This window comes from Eurosta solidaginis, chromosome 4 (genome assembly GCF_040869045.1).
Source record: "Eurosta solidaginis isolate ZX-2024a chromosome 4, ASM4086904v1, whole genome shotgun sequence".
Taxonomy (NCBI): Eukaryota; Metazoa; Arthropoda; class Insecta; order Diptera; family Tephritidae; genus Eurosta; species Eurosta solidaginis.
This window is the reverse complement of record NC_090322.1, coordinates 211,076,623-211,094,212: the sequence shown is the minus strand read 5'-3', so window position 1 is coordinate 211,094,212 and position 17,590 is coordinate 211,076,623. Positions and strand designations below refer to the sequence as shown.

The following is a 17,590-nucleotide window of genomic DNA, read 5'->3' as shown; positions in this document are numbered from 1 at the left end:
CAAATATGAGCCAAATCGGGCATCATACGTCGCTTTCTATTAATGTATGTATTATGTGTTCCAACTATGGACCAAATCGGACCACAAGTACGATTGTTTTGAATATCTCCATCCTTGCGCCACCTAGCGGCGATTGGTTTTCATAGGTCGCTTTCTATTCTTTTATGTATTATGTGTTCCAAATATGAGCCAAATCGGACCACAAATACGATTTTTTTGAGTATCTCGATCCTTGCGCCACCTAGCGGTGATTGTTTTCTTATTATTGGATTGTCATCGGGTTCTGAACTATATTCCAAGTTTCAAGCTTGTACGTTATCGGGAAGTTACTTAAATTTCAATTACAAAATTCGTGCCAGCCTGTCAAGTCAAGCTAAATAAAACCGTTTAATAAAAATGCACAGTTTTAGCAGAGGAAAATTTAAAACACTCTTCGAAAAAACATTTTCAAAAATCAAAACGAATTTTGGGAAATAAATAACTTGTACTTTGTTGGACTAAATTTCATTGAGCTAAAAAATTGCATACTCAAAAAAATTCATAAAACCCAAAATAAAAAATTGAATATTTAGTTAACATTTTTTTTTAATTTTCGAAATTTTTCGAAAGCGGTTTTTAGGTTGGTTGGCATAGCTTCAGTTGCAAAATTCATAGTAGTTATTTCTTAAAATATCAAAATTGAAATCGGAAGAATTCATGGAAGAAATTTAATAAAAATCGCCACTGCTATTTTTCTGTTCGCAGCTGTATATATGTACATATTATATTCATACATTCATTATGTCGATATCTAAGTACCTTTAACAGAAGTTTTATGGGCAACTCTAATGAATTTGAGTAGTTAACCACAAAGAAATTTGCAACGAGATATTAACCTTACCTTTATAAATAAGATTGTACATGTATACATCGATGCTTTTGTTTATTTATGTGCATTGTATTTATGTAATCGTCATTGCAACTTTTATATCGATTGTCTCTAATCCGCATTGTTTAAAAATAGCTCAAGGCAAAATTAATTGAACTGATATTCGCTTTTATATTGCTTTTCTATTGGGAATCAATTATTTTTACAATTTAATTTGGTTTTTGTTTGTACTGAAATACATCTTTATGTTGGTATAAGTATATAGAGATTTGCCTTGGAATGACCGACATTACTGTGCTATCTGGCTAAAGTTACAATCAACTTTCGATGTCACCTTCTTTGGTTGAAGGCAGTAAATAATAAGTCAAATATTGCGCGCATTCAGAATAAAATTTTATCTTATCTACTACTTAGTGATACGTTGGCAACATTTCCACATCTGTTTGGAAGTAGAAATGGTGTTTTATAAACGATGTGTTGTGACAACTGCCAACGGGTGCAGCCAACAATACCTTCTGGGTCGCAGCTTGTTCATCATTGGTCAGCTGATGCGGTGTTTTTTAATTAACCGACCTATGTTGATGTCTTCATTAAGTTCAAAAAGTTTAATAGTATCGATCGGTATTAGCCGCCGCCTAATCGTGAAGGTCCATAAATTTCAAGTTTCCTTTATGGACATGGGTTACCATATCGCCATTTTCGTTCTTACAACAATTCACCGCGGGAGTGACACATTTTCCGTGCTTCCTTCCCCATTCGCAGGAGTCAACATTGTTTTCTACAATGACTGAAAGATAATGGAAACAGGTTCTGGCCCTTACATTCCTTAAAATTAACAACTATTCTTTCCATTTTTTTAAGCTCGCATGACATGGAACTATCAGCGACCTAGTCCTAGGCGAACTTATTTACAACGTGGACTAATCAAATGGACATACATGTCTATGACTTTACGCTACCTGGCCCCCAAAAATATTGTGTGTGACGTTTGATAATTATCAGCATTTTGGCGAGCATGCAGTCGCAATTGTACCTAAAGTCCAGAGCCCTAACAAAGTGCTAAAGTCGATAAATGCCATAGCTACCTTTAAAGGATCTCTGGCCTCGCTGGTGTGCATTTCCGATATGGTTTGAATTAAAAGTAATACACAAAAAACTGCAAGCCTGTCGAAACTCACGCTCATAACTGTTACGGAATGTCTTATTATGTCGCCAGAACATCATCTACACAGTGAGGCGGTAATACTCTCCTTAAATGAGGCAAACGTAATGCTCAACAAACAGTTTATGTGAAATACTCATAAACCTGGGCATCCTAACATACAACTCAATGATAAGATTGACATTGAGAATTCCGACACACCAGAATTCCGCCGGCTGGACCAAAAACTGGCCCTCAGCTTTATCTACCAAGAGGCGGCAAAGTCATATGTTTATAAATGCCCGGCGAACGTTGTAGAAGTGGAAGAAAATAGACTCTTCAGGGAAACCTGTGCCACTCTGGCACAACTTCGATCTACTACTGCAATATGTTAAACTCTTACTTACCCAGAATCAACTATCTTTTCAATTGCAATATGGAACCAACACCTCTAACACCCGTATCTCTCTAGTCTAACCCTATTGAAACTGAAAGCTTTCTACGTTTGCAACATTTCCAGGAAAGGGGGCGAAGCACTACCACAAAAAGAACAAAACAACATTTTATTTTTGGTTCGGCATGTCTGAGTTATATTTTAACTACACTGAACCGATAATGGGTCACATGCGGCTTTTAGCCCAGTTGGAAAAAACCTGGAGGATTTACAACTTTGGTGTCCTGGAAAATATTTATATCTGCACGAAGCTTAACATTTCTTACAAAAACTTATACTCTCCACCGCTAGATTTTCACAATTTTTTTTTTACCACCCCAAGAGCGGAAATACCGACCAAGTATTTAGCAACATGTTGCATCAACACGTGGCAACTATCTGGTGCCTTCGGGGCAAATGTCAAAAACTGTTGGAAGGAGAAATGAAGGACTTTCGAAGTGTTAGTACATATCGCACACTAACTACAAAAGAGTCACAACTTAAAATTTTTCAAAATCAGTTTTTTTCCATAAACCAATTCACAGTACACATCTATAACTGCCCCTTACATTTCGTTGTCATTATTTTATTCTTTCACTGGAAATTACTGTTATGCATCGCTCGCGCTCTATCGACTAAAGAGTACTATTTTTAGTTGTGTCAATGTGCTTAAGAAAGAGTGTACAGTTTTTTTACGCATAAAGTTTAAATTTTGACTATCTTGTTGCAAAAAACTTTTAACTTTGTTGTGTATTAATTAAAATTGTGTATTTTTATACGTAAAGAGTGAGTAAAGTTGCTTGTCTTATTGTGAAATTTATCTTTTTTGATGAAATAATTGTGATTGTACGAGTAGTAAGTTTTCTTAGAAATAGTCATAATTCAAAACTGCTATATATTTTGTCCGTAAACAAATAATTACAACAAAATTTCGTCAATGCATTTTATAATGAAGGTATCCTTCTTTGTAAAACTGGATTTCAGTATAACATTACAGACGTTTTCACATAAACCGTTTTTCTTCTCTCCTGAACATTTACATTTTTTTCAAGTTGTGACTCTTTTGTAGTTAGTGTGCGATATGTATGGAATGTTACTTATTTTATAAGAACCAATATGCTTTGGAAACCTAATTTCAAGCACTTTGTGATTCTGCGCACATGACCCCAGGACACCTTTTGACTTGTTAAACCTTCTAATGCAAATGAAAGGTAAACTAGGCTATCTAGGCTATACGCTTCTTTAGAAAGTGTGAGCTGTGTGATGTGAACTTTCAGAAAAAACCATGGTTACTTTGTTGCAAAATTGCTGTTCATTTCGATGTTAAAACAAAAAAAGTGTTCGATTTTTCTTAATTGTCTCAAAACATTTGTTGGTGAGATAAATGCACATAATAGCGGTGTTTTTTTTACATTTATATACATATGGACTTAAACCTTATATGGACTGCTATGTGCATAACTATATCTGCACTTATAAAATTGTTGCGCATAAAATTAGTATTAACAAGTTTGAATATCCACTATTATTCACTTTCAACTGTGGTACGTGTTATACTTTATGACCTGAGAGGTTTGTGTATCTACTATCTCTCCATACACTGCTACTGTGTGTAATTTTCCGTAAGCGTTTATTTAGTTACAAATGTAGATATACATACATATGCACTTAAATCTTATATGGACTACTATGTGCACAACTTTATCTACACTTATGAAATTGATGCACATAAAATTAGTATTAACAAGTTTGTGTATCTACTATTCTTCACTTTCAACTGTGGTATGCGTTATACTTTATGACCTAAAAGGTTTGTGTCTCCACTATCTCTCCATACACTACTACTATGTGCAGTTCTCCATAAGCGTTTTTTTAGTTGCAAATGTAGATATATATACATGCAAAAAATACGTGTATATACATATGGACTTAAACCTCATATAGACTGCTATGTGCATTACTGTATCTACTCTTATGAAGTTGTTGTATTAATAAGTGTGTGTTGTCTCCACTATTCTCCACTTTAAATTTTGTTATGCGTTATACACTATGACCAAACAGGTGTGTGTCTCCACTATGTCTCCATACACTACTACTATGTGTAATTGTCGATGAGCTTTTTTTAGTCGCAAATGTAGATGTATATACATGTAAAAAAACACGGCTGTATATTGCTTCTGCTTTTCTAACGGAAATCCAAGTCGAATTTGAAACAGTCAGGGACTGTATTACGTGTTACGATCCGTGATCGAATCTAATTTTTTTTAAATAACAACAGCTCTGAAATGGTGGATCGAATTAACAGCATATGCGAAATAGCGACAACTGGAACTCGTTAGATCAAGACTTCTCACTGGAAGAAGCTACAGGCCTGCCAAAATACTGCCCTCAGAACCGTCACGGGTTGTCTTCTTATGTGCCCAGAACACCATCTACATACTGAGGCGAAAATACTCCCCATCAGAGAGAGAAATGAAATGCCAACCAAACAGTTCCTGTTGAATACCCAGAAACCTGGGCATCCCAACAGACATCTGTTGAGGATCCAACACCACCCAGGGGCATAAGGAGTCATCTCCGTAAGCATTATGAGGAAATACGACACCAGAGAACACAGCCGTTTGAAAACAAAAAGCACAAGCAGATCCTCAGTGAACTCCACAAACAGGCGTCGGACCTTTATGTCAGCAATTGCCCGGTAAATCCTCTGCGCAAAGAACAATACCCTAAACTTGCAGAAGAGTAACGCACACTCCCCAGGGAAACGCGAGTCACTCTGGCTCAACTTCGTTCTGGATACTGTAACATGTTAAACTCTTACCTATCCAGAATCAACCGTGACATACAAAATGTATGCCCTGCTTGCAATGCGTCCTCACATGACACCAACCATCTCTTCAATTGTAATGTGGAACCAACGCCTCTAACACCTCTCTCATTATGGTCCACCCCTGTTGAAACAGCAAGTTTGCTTGGACTCCCGTTAGAGGATATTGATGACTATTTGTGATCGGTCACACCTATTGGATGGAGCGAAGCTCCACTACAACAACAACAACAGCAACAACAACTCGTTAGATCCATAAATTATCAAAACTTTTATAAATAGTTTGACATTTGCACAGTCATCGCTTGAGTGAAAATGGTTTTCAATCACTGATCGTAAGACGTAATACGGGCCCAGTTCTCTTGCTTGTATGTGCTAGTGTTGGCAAAAGAATTTAAAGACTCCTTACATATTTGGCGCCAAATTTTTCTCCGAAATAGAATGTAAAAATCCATCACCTCCGGTTAAATATTTTCTCAATCTGGCGTTGATGGAGATATTATTGAAACTCAATCAAATTCATTAAACTTTATATACATGTATGTGTATGTACAATTGATGTATACCTACAATACTTCTGATCGTGCATATATGATTTTAGCCTCGGTAAATTTCAAAGTATGACATTCACTTGTTCCTGATGCACATCATTTATTCGCTGCAGTAGATTACGTTTAGCGATTTTGTATTGTATGAGTTGCATGAGCCGGATGGACGAACGTGCCCGCCGCTGATGATCTTGTCCGGTTTAGACGATATATGTACGATATATTTAGTGACGGCACAATGTGTTGCTTTTCATTTGCGTCATTGTTATCATGATATTTTTCAACTAATTTAATTTTATCTTAGCTAATAGTTTTATTGTCAAATCGTTTTTATAAAGCATGCTTGCATGACTATTTATAGACAGCTTTTCGGAATAGTACGAATTGTTTAATATTTTTATTTGCGTTGCATGACGGAAAGCTTATCATATATACATATGTATATCAGAATATATACCTGCATATGTACATGCATATAAAAGTACTTACACTGTTCGCTGGATAGTTTGGGATGTATTATGTCTTCAGTTTTTTACACAATACACTCGATAGAACTTTATATTAGAAAGAAGATTGGCCGATTCTACGTGATATAGCCCTCTTAAACTTCAATATGGATGTATGCGCTTATTCTACCACCAGTTGCATGCTCTTTATCAATTTTTCGCTTCTGTTTTAGGACAGATCGGCTAGTAGTTCATCATTTTTCAGCGCATATTCTGTTTTACGGAATATCTTGAGTTTTAAACTTCCTTCCTTATGTACCAATGTAGAGACTTAACTTAAGCACGCAAAACACTTTCATTCGTGCATACTTTTTTCCTGGTTTCATAATCTTCCGTAATCAACCGGGGAGAGTTAGGATGTGAAGCTTCTCACACTACCGTTGTTTTCTTCTAACGCAACTGGACCCAGTAGACGGTGTGTTTTACAGAGCTCGCTGGAAGCCTATGGGGTGAGCATTTGAGTGAGCAATGTAGTTCTACGTAGGCATAAATAAATGTGCAAAGTCTATTTCCCCAGTTTAGTGATTCGAACCTTGGTAGAAGATTGCAAATAAGAGGGTTTGCAGTAAATTCGTTACAATTGGTGTCAGAAGAGGAATTGTTGAATAAATTCCAGAGTTGCAAAGCACAACAAGGACACGACGAAGTTAAGTGAATTAAGGATCCAGCAACTGAAAAAGGAGTTGGACGCCCGTGGATTGAATACAACCGGCAATAAACTCGAACTTCAGGCAAAACTATGAGAGGCAATGGAAGCAGAAGGAATCAACGTGAAAGAATATGTCTTTCATCTTGATGGCGACGAGACAACAACAAAAATTGAGGAGAAAAACGATACACCGCAGACAATGACGAACACAGACTTGAACACAATATTAGCTGCAATATCTGCACAAACGTCGACAGTAACATCCAAGATGAAAACTCAGCTGGAATCACAGGAAGCACGTATAACATCCAAGATGGAGGCACAGGAGGCACGCATTTCAGAAATGTCGTCACAAATGTCATATCAACTGACATCACAAGAGACACGCATAACATCCAAGATGGAAAAGCAAATAGAATTGTAGGAGAACCGTATAACAGCGAAGATTGAATCACAAGAGGCACGTATATCAGAAATGTCGACACAAATTTCAGCACAGGTATCATCGCAGATCTCTGCACAACTGTGGTTGCAAATTTCGAACTGGTTCGGAGAATCTTCTCGCACTACCGTTCCTTTTTTCTAACAAGCGCCTTCCGTATACCGCATGTTGTTGCGACTATACGCAACTGGATCTAGTAGACAGTGTGTTTTACAGAGCTCGCTGGAAGCCTATGGTGAGCATGTGAGTGAGTAATGTAGTTCTATGTAGGCATAAATAAATGTGCAAAGTCTATTTCCCCATCAACTGTGGTTGCAAATTTCGGACTGGTTCGGAGAATCTAGATACACGCAATTAAATCATAGTACTTATAAAATTTAAATGGTCGATATAAGAAAAAAAAAATCTCGCCTGGGAAATATCAGTGGAGGCGAATAACAAAAAACTGCATAATAAATTAGACGTTTTCGTATAGTTTAGTTACAACTCTTAAACAAAATACTGTCCTAAGTATCTCATAATGTACTACACTACGGTTTCTTTCAGTTTATGTGAGATCCTCATGGACCGGCCTGTTCAACCTAACCTCATAATCTAGGCAGTAAGCTATCAATTAGGTAGTGGCATCCTAAGCATGATTTATTTTAGAATTGATCAGTTCGTGGTCCTGTTGTCGAAGAATCTTGACAGGAACATTTCAATGTAGGTATTGTTTAAACTACAATCACATTTTTAGCGATTCGCCATTCATTCATATTAAGTGTATCGAAGCTCACATAGCTAAGCGTTTAAATGCAAAAAAAAAAAAACAAGTAAGGAGTCTAAGTTGGGGTGAAACTGAACATTACATACCCAGCTGTGCACTTGAAATGCTATTGTTGTTTGTTTTGTGTGCTTAATAGTGCTACAAGGCTGCGCAATAATACATATACATATGGTTCTATTCTGAACTAATTTTTGTTCGAGTTATGGCTCCCAAAATATAGAAAATTGCTAGTCATAAAAGGGGCGGTGCCACGCTCATTTTTCCAAATTTGAAGTTTTTCCTATTTACTGTTATAATTCTACTTGGTAAATGAAATACCATTGATATAAAGCTCTTTTTTGAAAAGATGCAGCTTATTTTATTCGTCCCCGACCCTTTTAAAAATCTTTTATATAAAAGTGGGGGTGGTCCTTCTTAACCGATTTCGTTAATTTTTCTTCAAAGCATTCCTTATAGTAAAGGCAACCTCTCTGCCGAATTTTGTTACAATATCAGTCCACACGCCAAATTTCAACATTCTAGGTGTATTATTTACTAAATAATCAGGTTTTTTATATTTTCCAAAATGTTATATATATAAAAAGTGGCGTGGTTATCATCCGATTTCGCTCATTTTCAATATCAATATATTCTTGGTCCAGATAAGTGGGTGTACCAAATTTGGTCAATATATCTCACTATTTACTCAAGTTATCTTGTTAACGGACGGACGGGCGGACATGGTTCAATCAAATTTTTTTTTGGATACTGATGATTTTGATATATGGAAGTCTATATCTATCTCGATTCCTTTATACCTGTGCAAGCAAGCGTTATCCAATCAAAGTTATAATACCCTGTGTACAAGTACAGCTGGGTATAACAACATTTAGATTAAAGCTAAGTTTATGATCGAGCGTAATCGCATCGCGCGATGCGACGAGAAGCGCTGTTAGCGGTAAATTATATTAGTGCATATGGAGATGTTTATGACAAAACGATTTAGCGTAAAGCGAATTGAGCGATTACAATCGGGAAAAGCGACGAAAATATGCAACCAAAATATTTTGATTCAGTTGAGCGAAATTAGCGAAACAATATGGATGTTTTTATTGAAAAGGTACGTGACAAGCAGTGTTTGTAGAATTTGCGTCATGCAGATTACCACAATCGCGATTGAATGCACTTGATATTTTTTTTCTTATGTATACTTTTTAAATATTTTTTTTTCGTAACAAATAACTATTTTCTAATAATAAAATTTAACGAGTTAATGTGCGCATGTTGCTTTCTCTACACTGCCACAACGTGAATAAAAAGATGTTGAGTTATATTGTTGAACATTCCATCGCTTGCGATTTCGCTCTACTATAAACACTCAATCGCAAGCGATAACGCTGGCGCAAATGTAACAAGCGATGGAGCGTTTCTCGTCGCATCGCGCGATGCGATTACGCTCGATCATAAACTTTGCCTAAATTAAATGTCGACTTTATTTTAAAATATGTACATATAGATAAAATAGATGTGTTGTTTTACATGTATAGACATGTGCACATAAGCTTTATATGGACTGCTAAGTGCATAACTTTATCTACACTTATAAAATTTTGCGTAGAAAATAAGTACTGCTAAATTTCAGTATGCATTGTACTCAGTTGCAACGGAAATGTGTCTCTCCATTTTATCTATATACTATTCTCCTCTTTTATGGACAGAAAGTTTGTATGTTCGCGATTCGTGGCAATCGCTTTAGCTACAGGTTATACACTACCAGCTTTACCAGCCGCACGTTGTAACGCCCGAGATCGAATGGATGTTGCGTTATTTTTTCAGTTTTGTTTGTTGATAATTTAATTTATAGTTCTGTAAATTGAATTGAATTTTGTACGCATATTTGGTGAAATTTTCTGTTAAAACATTTTATTCTTGTATCTTATTGTATCTTATTTTATATTATTGTATTGCTTTTACCGCTGATGATTGTTGCTTTGATTACATTCCGAAGAAGCCAGACTGGTGAGCCAATTTTCAAAGTTGATATATGCGCAGGCATTCCTTTTGGTTCTAAGGAGTATAGAAATTCATTTGGATAATTCACAATTTTATCTTCATCTGTAACTGTGTCGATCGATTTATATTTCGTCACTTCACCAGGGAATTGCGGAATAGCGATCATTGATTTCGTTAACATGATCATTTTTGGGAGCTAAGATAGTTCTTTCGCATAGCCAAAAAACAAAAACATTTAAATTTAAATTCTTAATTCTGAAATATGAAAAACTTTCGTCATGATCGAAGGCACCTCGAGCCAAAATTTGGTGATGATCGAAGTATAGCAAACACGTTTTCATAGGGAACACACACACAGAATTTGATTTTTATAGAAGATGTAGATAGACTGAAGCTAAACAATTTTTTTAACAGCGGCAGATTACTAAACGTCCAAAAGGCATAAAAACTAAACTCAACAATGCAGTAAAACTTTAGGTGTTAAAATAACTTAAGTTTGTACGGCAGCCATAGTTTTTCCCCATTCCACATTTTACTGGAGGTTTTAGGACTTAACGTTACATAGCTCCTTACCAATTTTAATTATCCTACCATTACGACATCCAGATATATGCAGTATATTCCATTTGTATGGGAGGTGCCACGCCCCCTTTTTCCCAATTCCATATTTTCTTGGTGGTGTTAAGGATTGACCTCAAATAACTCCTTACTGAATTTCAATGTTCTGGCATGTATACCTTCAAAGTTATGCATTACTAAAGATTCCATTTGTATGGGAGGTGCCACGCTCCTTTTATATATCGAAATTATTTTTAGCTTAAAACCTTCCCGTTGATCGAAGGAACCCATAACCAAAATTTGGTGATGATTGATGTGTGGGAAATACGTTTCCTTAGCGAACACACACACACACACACAGAATTTGATTTTTATATATATATGGCTAAACCGATTTGGGATTTCAAAATCAACTAACCATCATCTCTCCTTCCTGTATCTTTGCTAAAAATTTCATGGCAATCTGTCGAGCCGTTCTCGAGTTATGGAGTGACAATCAAAATGTACACTTCTTTTTATATATATAGATGACCAATAGATGTGCGTGTCTCCGCTAATAAGCACAATCCGTTTTGTAGCGAGTTATTTAAACACTGTCGCAAGTCTTCCGATAGATGGGTCTCCTAAACATTATCTAAGAGATGTCAAGCGGTTTTTTTTACCCGCAATTTTAGATGTATAAACATGTAAAAAAAAAACATTTCTAATATTAGTTCTTTGCCTGATTGGTATGACAAGTAGATCCTTCGCAATTGTATCACTTCCTCGAAATAACGTTTTCCAGTGGCTTTCAAACTGCATCTACCTTAAACTGTTATGGGGATGCAACATAGATAATACATACATACGTACATCTGTGTATAATTATGTATGTATGGATATGGCGGCCACCGTGGTGTGATGGTAGCGTGCTCCGCCTATCACACCGTATGCCCTGGGTTCAACTCCCGGGCAAAGCAACATCAAAATTTTAGAAATGAGGTTTTTCAATTAGAAGAAAATTTTTCTAAGCGGGGTCGCCCCTCGGCAGTGTTTGGCAAGCACTCCGGGTGTATTTCTGCCATGAAAAGCTCTCAGTGAAAACTCATCTGCCTTTCAGATGCCGTTCGGAGTCGGCATAAAGCATGTAGGTCCCGTCCGGCCAATTTGTAGGGAAAATCAAGAGGAGCACGACGCAAATTGGAAGAGAAGCTCGGCCTTAGATCTCTTCGGAGGTTATCGCGCCTTACATTTATTTTTTTATTTATGGATATGAGAATACCAACTTACCTATACACATTTGTATAGTAAGTCACTCAAAACTGATGCCATTATCACTCAAAACAATCCTTTCTTATTTAAGAAAAGAGAATTTTGTGTATTTCCGCATTGAGAGTACCCGGCATGATTTTCGAAACAAGAAGGCATTTTATTTTATGTCAGATTAGGTGGTGTCTAATATACACTGTATACTATAATAGCTTTATTTAGCAAGAATTTCAATAAAGCAAAACATCCCTTGTATGTTATGCTAAGGCACATCCGCATATCCTCAATGGAATCGTCATAATCACTGTCGCCGGGATATACGGCGCGCCTTTTTGTGGAAATGGGAAGTGGAAATTGTGCTTATGCGTTTTCATTTCTTTCTTTCGTGGTTGAAGGTGTATATGGCATATGTATTTACTAATGTGTACATATGTATGTATTTACAAACCTATACATACATCTAAAACACCCCGAGTGAACTGGCACTACTTACAGTAGAAAAGGTAAATATGGTACACAATAGGGTGTATGAATGAACTAGAGTGCGTTCTAGTAGTATGTGGAAAAAGTTTTGATAAGCTACAAAACATTTGTTGCTGTTGTTTTTGTTTTTGTTGTTGTTGTTGTTGTAGCGATAAAGACACTCTCCAAGCGTTTTGAAGAGTGTTATCGATGTTGATTGTCCTTTGCCGGATATAGAGCTGGTACTTTCCGGTTGTTTTTGTTGTTGTTGTTGTAGCGGTAAAGACACTCCCCTGGGGGCAAAATATTTCATTCTCAGAAGTGATTGCTAGGCCATAAAAAAGTGGTTTTGTCAACATTATAATTTTAACTTATTTTTTGGCGAACGCTATAACGATCGATCCGGCACTTATAAGGGAGTTCTTTTCGTGGCCCTGAGGTGAAAAATAAAGTCCACCCTAATGTGTATATGAGCATACATAGATTTGTAGACTACGTGCGTATGTATACAAAAGTAAATGCACAGGTATAATGCATTTTAAATAAAATCCATTCTAAGGTACAAAAATAGCGGAATATTTTTTCAGTCAATGAAGAAAGAAAATAAGAACATTATGCGCCTTTTTCAAAATAGGAACAACTCAAAATCTGTAACTTTTTTATTATATATAAAAAATGTTTTAAATTGATGGAATTATTCATGTATGTATACACATATGTACATATATCGTCATAACGGCAAAATAAAAACGCAAACACTTGGCCATAGGTTAGGTTAGGTTAGGTAGTAGCTGCCCTGGTAGGGGAAGCTCACTTTAGTGAATCCAATTATTTCGGCAGACCAATTATTTCGCCATCCACTTCCGGTCAGAAAGATCTTGCTACCGTGCAAGAGGTGGTGTCCGCCCAATACTTGTTGTGCTGACTTGATGCCCATTTATGTTGGAGCAGACCACAGGTGGCCAGCAGAATCCTGAAATCCCTGCAGACATCTTCATCTGGTTCAACTGTACTGATGCGGGCTAAGAGATCCGCTTGATAAATTCCCGGTATATCACTATGGCCCGGGATCCAGATAATCGTATCTAATCATAAAACAGTTCGATGCAGTCGCAAGCGAGGTCAGATATTCCCAAAACATCGCACTTGATAGCAGTTTGGCTATCCGAGTAGATACTAAAGCCGTAGTAGCATTGGATAGCATGTCATCAACTGCACCCGTTATCGCTTCAACTTCTGCTTGGAAAACGCTGCAGTGATCAGCCAACTTAAACGTACTGCTTACATTTAGCTATTGAGAAAAGACCGCCCCCACCCCTCCCCCTCGAACCTTTCCGTCCAACTTCGACCAATTCGTGAACAAGTTAACTGGTCCCCTGTCCCAGATGAGTCCCCTTCCCCATTCCTCTCTCGGGGGAATAACTGGGGAGAAGGTGCGCGGGTGGAGCAGTTATCGGCACACAAACGTCCGTCCTGTCAGGGATAAAGTCGAACATGGTAAGAAGGTTAGAATGTACGAAGTCAGAGGGCCCATAGCTCATATCAATTGGCAACAAAGTACCCATGGTATTTTTCTGAATGCTGGTATGAAACAGATAATTTTTTAAGAGCAAACTTTTCTATTAATTTGTTTTTTTTTTTGTCAAAAAGTGTCCTTGGCCCATGTGTATATAATTATGAAGACACACAGCTTTGCTGGCAATAGAGATATTGTTTCTTATCAAATTATTGATTTTTTTACTAACATTTGGAAAAACCAACAACTCTTATTTCATCTCTTTTTCACAATTTCCCAAAGGTACGTCAGTCAGGTGTTGATGCACGGTGTGGAATGATTTACGATGGAGGGAAACCAAAGTCCTAATGGTTCAAGATTTCACACAACTTGACCAAAGAGCCTTGAATCTTTAGGTGCAAATATAAAAGTGCACATACGTGCAGCGAATTATATGGGATATAAGTTTTTAGCTTATATTTTTAAAATTTTATATTATTGAGTTGCAAGCTTTTTGTAAAAAGTGCGATATTTTACAAAGGATATGTGGTCTGCGAACATACGCCATACATACATATATATTTGCTTGTGCATTGAGTGTAATTAATGCTGACAGCACGATGCTCTTCATCTGCGGGTTTTTATTTTATGTTTTGGTTTTTCAGCCTCAGATATTTACATATGCTCGAGTTTGAACACATATTTATGTATGTGTATCAATTTATTTATAAATGGTAAGGGAAAAACCTGAACAAAGTACACACAAACATGTCTACATACACAAGTCTATTGCATTAAATGGAAACAAATGTACGTTCGTTTATTCTCATCCGGAAAATGCATTCAAATGCCTTCAGGTATAATGATGGCTCTGTGCCAGCAGTAGCGGTTGTTTGCTCGGTAAAATGTTTATGCCTGACACTGACCTTGAGCATATACAAAAACATACAACACGTCAACTTCGTCTAGGGAAGTTGCATGCATTTCCTTAGTCACGCACTGCATACTTCCTTCTATGCACAAGATATTCGTTTATTCATAGAAAAAGTATTTCAGGGCTACGTGATAAATGAAAGGTGAAGCTTATTTAGTTATCCGTTGATACGTGTTCAATGGGCAAAGTCATGCTGCGATTTAGCGCAACTATTTAGTTTAATTGATTTTATTTCCAAAACGTTAAACTACTTACATACATTGACGAAATAAATTTTTGGTTTGATCATTAAATAAAGCCAAAATATTTTTATAAAAATATTCGATCATACAAACAAAATTGTAATATTACTAGAGTACACAGCAGACCCTTTTCTTCCCAAAAATTCTTTTGGCTACATTTAAAAATTGAGCAACGCTTTCCTTCTTCACTATCTGTAAAATTCTTCTCTCCTTTATCTTCCGTTTTTACTTATTTTACTTGTCCATGCCTCATTTCATTTATTTCCCTCCCAAACCCATTCTCAGTCCCACTCCCTCTGCCGTTCCCACCTACACTCCTTCTTCCACCCTACCACTCACTCCCACTCCCAATACTCCCTTTCCTATTCCCACTCACCTTCCCGTTCCCATTCACACTTCCCACTATCAGTCCAATTTCCACATATATGATATATCTATACCAAATATCGACCTGCTGCACCTGATCGACCAATTCAATGCGTTTGTCTTTTCTTTCTGAAACCACTACGAAACTAACCCATCCCTTATCCGATATTATTGCTCTCTGCGTTTTAAACAGAGGCATTTGTCATATTGCAGCTTCTGCAAAAAAAAAAAAAACTGTTTATCTTCTTGCCTCTCCCTCCGCTTCTTCATGTTTTATGACTGTATCTCCTTCGTGTTTCCCCTTTCACATTCTTGATTCTTCTTTCTTCCACACCCCCTATCTTTTTCCCTTGCTTTCTCTCTTTCTGGCGCTTTCTTCATTTTTATCTTCGTTTCCTACTCACATTTTCTTTTTTCTCCATCATCCTCCCTTTTCCCTCTCCCACCCACCTCCCCACCCCCACTCCTATCTCTTCTTTTCATTCATCCTGGGACACTCTCGAGAAATAAATGTTCGTCACATAGTAAGCTAGTTGAATTCCGATCACATCGTACCATAGATAAGATTGTTTAGAATAGGTCAGTTCTTGGCCGACTTCCCGGACTGAAATTTTTTTTAAATATTATCCTGTTCAAGAGATACTCCTCTACGGAATTTCATGCAAATGGCACTATTAATTAAATTTTTTGGAGTAGGGCGGCCCTTGGCTCCCTTACCAGAAAGAAAAGTTTCTCAAATGATGAGCTAGTCGCGTAAGTACTCCTATACAAAATTTCATTACATCGTTTACTCTATTTTATTTGCAATAGGTCGGATCTTGGTGCATCTTCCGGACCAAATTGTGAATCTAAAGTATCCTCAAACCCAATTGAACACACACAAAAAAAGTGTTCAGTTAGAAACACACCTACAGAAGAAGCAACGGGGAATTCAGAAGGGTAAGCGTAAGTTAGGTGCAAGTGTAAGCATAGTCCATGGAAGTGGTATGCTATATGGGGGACTATGAAATGTAGAAGCAGGCGTAGTGAGTGATATTGGTTTGCATATCTAGGAGTAAACATTGACTCAAAACGAACTTTTAAGGAGCACTTCAGGGCGGTGGGGGAGAAAGTTTCCAAAGTTAGTAGAGCCCTAATGCGAATAATGGCCAACATCGGCGGCCTAGGCGAAGCTACCCGTCAGCTATTATCCAACGTAGCCAGCTCGATAATATTATATGCAGTATGGTACGGATCTAAAATGATCCACCAAAAAGATATACTAGCAGCTTACCATATTACTGCTATACGAATAGCATGTGTTTATCGGACGGTGTCGGACGACGCGATACCTGTTATATCTAGGAAAATCCCTGTAGATCTACTCTCAGGGAAATGGTCGATCTGTATGGCATTGGAATCAGCCGACCATCTGAAGATGCTAAGAAAAGCGAAAGGTTACGAACAATAATTAAGTGGCAAGAACGGTGGGAAGAATCGAGAAAAGGGCGCGGGACCTTCATGCTAGTTCGGAATATAGTGGAATGGAATGAGCGAAAACACGGCGAACTAAATTACCACCTCACACAGATATTGAGCGGGCACGGCGGCTTCAAGGAATATCTACATAAGATGGGATAAAGGAGGATCGTTTCTGTCCACACTGTCCCTTTGAATTGGAAAGCGCAGTGTTTCACAGCCCTCATTTTCATGGCGAAAGACTCAGTACGCAGAGTTTTTAGAGAGGAGCCTTCCATTAAGAATTTAGTTCCCCGAATGTGCAGACAAATAGATTGCTGCACTGCTGGGGCAAGATGGCCTTTATAGTTATGACGAAATTTATGCATGCTGAAAGGAAGCGCAGAGAAATGCGCATACGAACTAGTGGCGACTAAATCGCCTTTCCACCCGTGACGTTATGCCTAACGGCGGTCCCACGGGGTCCGGAGACATGAACAGGGTTCGCCTGGTTTCATTTGGCCACTTGAGGGTAGTGCGTTACCTCAATTCCAATAAAAAAGAACTGAGTGCTATTGGGCAATACCGTAGTCACTGTTATGCGGAAGTACTGCATATCGTCGACGCAACGGAAAAACTCAGTTGCTTGAATATCTGTGGTCATAAGCAATAATCG

At 37.4% G+C, this 17,590-nt stretch overlaps 1 protein-coding gene across 1 annotated transcript in view; it reads left to right on the top strand.

Annotated features, from left to right (window-relative positions):
* LOC137250944 (uncharacterized) overlaps positions 1–17,590 on the top strand; it is a 366,851-nt gene that overhangs the window by 155,243 nt on the left and 194,018 nt on the right. The window lies entirely within an intron of this gene.